This window comes from Prinia subflava, chromosome 27, assembly GCF_021018805.1.
Source record: "Prinia subflava isolate CZ2003 ecotype Zambia chromosome 27, Cam_Psub_1.2, whole genome shotgun sequence".
NCBI lineage: Eukaryota > Metazoa > Chordata > Aves > Passeriformes > Cisticolidae > Prinia > Prinia subflava.
The window spans coordinates 2,960,650-2,967,479 of record NC_086273.1 but is presented as its reverse complement, the minus strand read 5'-3'; positions in this window follow the sequence as shown (position 1 = coordinate 2,967,479).

Sequence of the window (6,830 nt, the reverse complement as noted above, 5' to 3'; positions counted from 1 at the left end):
AGGTGACACCAAGCTAGGGGTGAGTGTGGATGTGCTGGAGGGTAGGAGGGCTCTGCACAGGGCCCTGCACAGGCTGGATCCAGGGCCCAAATCCAACAGGGTGAGGCTGAACAAGACCAAGGGCCGGGTCCTGCACTTTGGCCACAACAAGCCCTGCAGTGCTCCAGGCTGGGGACAGAGTGGCTGGACAGCGGGCAGGCAGAAAGGGACGTGGGGCAGTGCTGGACAGCAGGCTGGACATGAGGCAGCAGTGTGGGCAGGTGGGCAAGAAGGCCAATGGCTGCTGGCCTGGATCAGGAATGGTGTGGGCAGCAGGAGCAGGGCAGGGATTCTTCCCCTGTGCTGGGCACTGGTGAGGCTGCACCTCGAGTGCTGTGTCCAGTTCTGGGCCCCCAATTTAGGAAGGGCATGGAGGGGCTGGAGCGTGTCCAGAGAAGGGCAACAAGGCTGGTGAGGGGTCTGGAACACAAGTGCTGTGAGGAGTGGCTGAGGGAGCTGGGGTTGTTAATCCTGGAGAAGAGGAGGCTCAGGGGAGACAATGTCCTCCTGGTGTCAGGGCACAGATTGGACTTGATGATCTCCAAGGTCTTTCCCAACCTTGCTGATTCTGTGATTCTCTGAAACCACCCTTGGAGCAGTTGCAGGATGAGGCCTGGGCCTCCTCTTGAGAAGGTGCAGCAGCCCAGGTCCCTCAGCTTCTCCTCACAGCCCCAGAGCCCATCCTGTCAGTCCTGCAGAGCCTCTGCAGCCCCTCCTCATTGCCCAGAGCAGGGAGCCCCACAGGCAGACACAGCAGGGCAGATGTGCCCCCCTGGCTGTGGTGCTGTAAGAGTCGGTCCGAGAATCCCTCATTTCTGCCTCACGACTGTCAAAGGCCGAGACCCCCATGGACCCTGAGCCACAGCACAGGCCAAGTTTTCCCTGCAGCTGCTGTCACTGGACCAAGACGCCCTCCTCAGGGACCCATGCATGAAACAATGGGGGACGGTTACGGTTTCTGGCCATGTTTGCAAAGAGATGTTCCTGTACTGACCGTACTTGGTAAGACCTGAGCTGCACCGCTCCCCCTATTGTGAGAGAACACCTGCGATACCCACGAAGCCAACCCCCCTTCCTGGCATCTTGCCTCTCACTTTGAAAAGAACTATAACAACCCCACCAGAAGAGCAGGCTTTCGAGGCCTCCCCTTCGGACGACGGCTCCATTGACCTGCGTGCCACGAAGACTGTGAAGGTGGTCTGTTGGCATCGGCGTCATGAGGACTCCCGTCTGTCAGTCTGTAGCTATCACCCTTTCTTTACCCCCCTTTCTCTCCCTCTCTCTCTCCCTCTCTTCTTTCCCCTTCTTTTCTATCGCATAACTGTGTGTATCAATAAAGATACAATTGATTTTACTTGAATTAAGTTATCACTGCCTCTTTTTGCACTCTGAAATCAAACGAACCATCACGACCATCCTTTGGCTCGTGACATTAAATTGGCGTCACCATGACAGGGTCCTGATTGACAGAGGGGTTGCAGGTTGTCTATAGTCTGTACTAGGAAGAGGAAGATTTGCCTCAGCCACACCTCGCTCGTCACTTCGGTGAACGAAGCTAGAAAGCAAGGGGGGCTTTTCTGATTCTTCACACACTGTAGACACCTAGGTGAAAGCATCCCTATACTCTATTGAGGTGTATCTGTCTTCAGGATTTCACAAAAGATCTCCTAGTGCAAAAAGAGAAACTGTTTTGTGTGTGTGAACTGTCTTGTTGAGAGAAGGGACACCTTGGCGTAACTAAACAGTGCCTCAGCAGACAGAATTTGTCCCTTCACCCACCCCAGGGAAAGAGGTGAAAACAGCGTAGCTGTGTCAAACATTAACTCCCTGTTGTGGCTTTTAATCACCTCCACAAAATGACTGATGATAATACACATAAAACCGCATTTTATGCACTGTTAGCAAAACACAATTGCAAGCCATCTACTGGTGGCGAAACTTGGGCTCAAGAGCATTGGTTTGATCTTGAAAGTGTGATGAATAGGATTTCCTCTTTACAAAGTGAACTCAAATATAAAATTGGCAAAGACAAAGCAGTAATTTGCTCTGTCCTGGGAGCGTGTCTCACAGCTGCAATTGATAATCGCCATAAGTGATATGAGGAAGACAAAGCTGTGATAGACTCCCTCCAAAATTTAGTAAAAATATTACAAAGCCAGCTAAATGAAGAACGCAATGAAAATCACATACTGAGAAATGCTTTAAGAGATGAATATTGCAAAAATCAAATGAATTCTGACTCCTTAAAGGAGACAGAACAAACTGACACACTTGACACCAAACAAATTTACCCACACAAAGAATTGGAAACAGTCAAAAATTGTGGTGAATCCTGCTGTCCTCATTTGAGGCCTTTAATTAAAACAGAATTCAATTACATTGGAGATGACGATTACGACCCGCATATTACATGCAAAGAAACCCCTTTTACAGCCACAGAGTTAGTTAGACTGAAAAAAGAATACAGCAGGCTTCCACATGAGACGGAGACAGAATATGTCTTCCGTGTGTCTCTTACAGGAGGAGACCAAATCAAACTAACTGAACAGGAAGCCAGTGGATATTGGGGCCATGGAGTCTTTTTAACAACAGGAGACAAACGTAATGCATGGTCCATAACCCAACAGGCTGCCTTTTGGGCTGGCGGAATTAATGCCTTGGAAAGGGGTGATCCTGTAGCTATTCCCAGCACCCCCGATAACATACTGGAGAGTGTACAAAAAGCCGCCTGCCTTCAAATGATACATGAAAGGAAATTAATTCCTGGATATGACTCTCCTATGCAATTGCCCGTGAAGCCTGAAATTATGACCCCTTTAATCCGTGGGCTTCCAGAGTTCTTAAAACCAACTGCAATTGCTTTACAAAAGACTATTACTGCACTAAGTCCTATAGAAAGACTTGAGAGATTTCTTGGCAACCCCAGCGAAAGAAATTCATCTAATGACCAAAATTCCAGCCCGAATTCAACTTCTTCCCATGCCACAACCGCTCAAACCAATCCAGCTACTAATGATCGTAAAGTCTGGGTTTGGAGCGAAATTGCAGTTGAATTGATAAACTACTGTAGACAATATGGGCCAGTTTCCACATCACAAGACACCTCACAGAAAATCAAAGGCATTAGAAATGTTAAAACTGCTAAAAATGAAAACTCAGACAAAGGGAAAAACATCTCTACACGTCAACACTGGTGGCTGTTAGGCATTAAAAGGGGGGTGCCCAAAGATGTCATGGATGGCTTGCCGCTAGACAAATTGCAGAAAATAATCTCAAACTGGCATTTTAAAAAACCAAGTTTGCCAGCTCTAGCCATTGGCAAGAAAACACAACCTAACACACATTCTTCTTCTGATGATCTGGGCAGTGAGCCCAGAAATAACCAAACAATTCAAAGCACTGCACCCCCCGCCACACAGCAAGCAAACGACAAGTCACATCAAAACCCCCCCACTCAAGACCTAATTGACTTCAGCTGTGAACCAAAAAAGGTTTTTCACTAAGACCATTACTTAAAGGTGAGCGAAGTAATGGTTTTTGGATTTACCTCAGAATGCTCACAAAAACAGAAAAAGGAGACCTAATAATCACAGCCATCACAGGTCCCAAAAGAGCACCCATAAGTTACCTAGTTGACACTGGTGCTCAAATCTCTGCTTTAACAATTAGAGATGCACAAAAATGTGGAGTTGTGCCAACAAAAAAGAAATACTGTGTCTTAAATGCACTTGGAATATCTGAAGTTATGAGAGCAGCTCTAGTAAGAATTCTCCTGCCAGGAGATGAAAACATGCTCTCTATAGACATAGTGATAGGAGACATTCCATACAGTCTCCTAGGGCTAAATGCCATCATTGGTAAACAATGGTTTGACACCGAGGGGAATCTCTGGTCTTTTGGCACACCAATGCTCAACATTAGATTACTTCAAACAGCACCACCACTACCACACAGCAAAGTGACAAATGTCAAACAATACCCACTTGCGTTAGGAGCCAAAGAAGGAATAAAACCAGTGATACAAGATCTAAAAGAACAAGGAGTTATAGTACACACACACTCTCCCTATAACTCACCAGTCTGGCCGGTCAGAAAGCCAAACGGCAAATGGAGACTCACAATTGATTTCCGCAGACTGAATTCAAACACAGAGCCCCTAACAGCAGCAGTTCCAAATTTAGCTGAATTAATAATATTAATTCAGGAAAAAGCTCACACAATCATGGCAACTATAGATGTCAAAGACATGTTTTTCATGATACCTTTACAACCAGGTGACAGAGATCGATTTGCTTTCACCTGGGAAGGCCAACAATACACATTCACCAGACTCCCCCAAGGGTATCGACACTCTCCCACCCTTGCACACCATGCTCTAGCCCAAGAATTAGAAAAAATACACATACCTGACAATATAGGTGTTTATCAATACATTGATGACATTCTTGTAGGTGGGGAGGAAGTAGAAGAAGTGGGAAACGCCCAGCAGAAAATAATTTCCCACTTAGAAAGCCTTGACTTAAAAATCCCACCTGAGAAAATTCAAAAACCTTCCAATGAGGTAAAATTCTTGGGCATTTGGTGGAAAGCAGGTATGACCTGTATTCCACATGACACTTTAACCTCTCTGGATCAGATTAAAATGCCACAATCCAGGAAAGAACTGCAACAAGCTTTAGGGTTACTAGTGTTTTGGAGAAAACACATCCCAGATTTTTCAATAATTGCCAGACCCCTTTATAACTTGCTGAGAAAGGGAAAAAATTGGGAATGGGGTGATTCCCAAGAAGAGGCTTTAAAATTATTAATTTTTGAAGCAACAGCACACCAGGCACTTGGTCCCATTCACCCCACAGATCCTTTCCAAGTAGAATGGGGTTTTGCTAACTCAGGACTGTCAGTGCACATCTGGCAAAGATGTCCTGAGGGACCCACAAGGCCTGTTGGTTTCTTTTCCCGTGGTTTCAAAGATGCAGAAAAGAGATATACTGTTTGGGAGAAAGGGTTGTTTGTAGTTAGTTTAGCTCTGGTAGAAGTAGAGAAAATCACACGACAACAGCCCATTGTTCTGAGAGGTCCCTTTAAAGTCATCAAAGCAGTCACTGCAGGAACCCCGCCACCAGAAGGGGTGGCACAGAGGGCCTCAGTGAGAAAATGGTATGCCCAAATAGAACATTACTGTAATATGTTCTCCATAACTGAAGGGGCTGTAAAGAACTTACCCATACAAGAAACAGAAAACTTGGATGACAGCCAAGAGAAACCAGTCTCAGTGATCAAAGTAGCTCCCCCTTTCACACCCGAGCAGTCAGCAAACTCCTGGTTCACAGATGCTTCAGCCAAGAGAGAAGGAAAGGTATGGAAATACAGAGCTGTTGCTATTAACACTTCCTCTGGTGAACGTATTATTACAGAAGGGGAGGGCAGTGCCCAGGTAGGTGAGCTCATAGCAGTGTGGAGTGTTTTTGACCGAGAAGCACAGAACACCTCCCCTGTCTGCATTTACACGGACTCCTATGCTGTGTTTAAGGGATGCACTGAGTGGCTTCCTTTCTGGCAGCAGAATGATTGGGAAGTTAACAGGGTCCCAGTGTGGCAAAAGGAAAAATGGCAAGAGATTTTAAATATCGCAAGCCAAGGAGACTTTGCCATTGGGTGGGTGCCAGCTCATCAGGGAGATGAGAACCCTGCAGGAGAGTGGAACAACAAAGCTGATGAGCTAGCAAGACTGAGTCCCCTGAAAAACAACCAGATAGCTGAAGACTGGGAGTACCTGTTAGAATGGTTGCATGTAAAAAGACATCACACTGGTATAAAAGATTTGTACCAGGAAGCCCTTGCCCGCGGTTGGCCAGTCACCAGAGAAATGTGTAAAACATGCATATCAGCCTGCAGCCAATGCCGCAAACGATTAGAAAGACACCCTCTGGAAGATGACCCTCTGCACCTCAGAACAGGTAAAGGTTTATGGGACGCTTGGCAGGTAGATTACATCGGTCCCTTTAAGAGGTCAGGAGGTAAGCGTTATGTGTTAGTAGGAGTAGAAATAACATCTGGATTAGTTCAGGCTAATGCATTCAAAAGAGCTACAGGAGAAAACACTGTTTCAGCACTGCAAGAGTGGTTTGGAACCTTTCCCAAACCACAAGAGATCCAATCTGATAATGGGTCTCATTTTACTGCTAAGGTGGTGCAAGACTGGGCAAAAGGTGAAGGTATCAAATGGGTTTTTCACACCCCCTACTACCCCCAGGCGAACGGAATCGTAGAAAGGACAAATGGTCTCTTGAAACGATTTCTAAAACCGCATGAAGGAAACTGGGATCTCCGCCTGTGGGAGGCAGTGAAAAGTGTCAATGACAGATGGGGGGTAAACGGATGCCCCAAAATCACTGCTTTCTGCCCAAAAGCCCCAAGCCTCATCCCCTCACTGCGGGGACCAGATGACTCCAAAAATCCAGCTCATTACCCTGGACAACCAGTTCTAGTGAATCTCCCTGCTGTCGGAGATGTACCTCTAGTACTGAAAACTCCTCTGAATAAATTTGCGTGGGTTGCATCTGATGCCCTAGGGAAGGAGCATCGGATAAACACACGCTGGATAGTCCCTACATTTTAACTGCTCTGCCCCTTAGTGGCAGATTTTTTGTTGTGTTTGCTTTCAACAGATGGCTGAAAGAAGATGACACGGACCGTGCTAAAGCTAGTGATTCTTCTCTGCACCCTTCTACAACTCCGTGGCCAAGAACCAGCTGAGTGGCCATGGACCAAAGCCACCTACAGACACACCA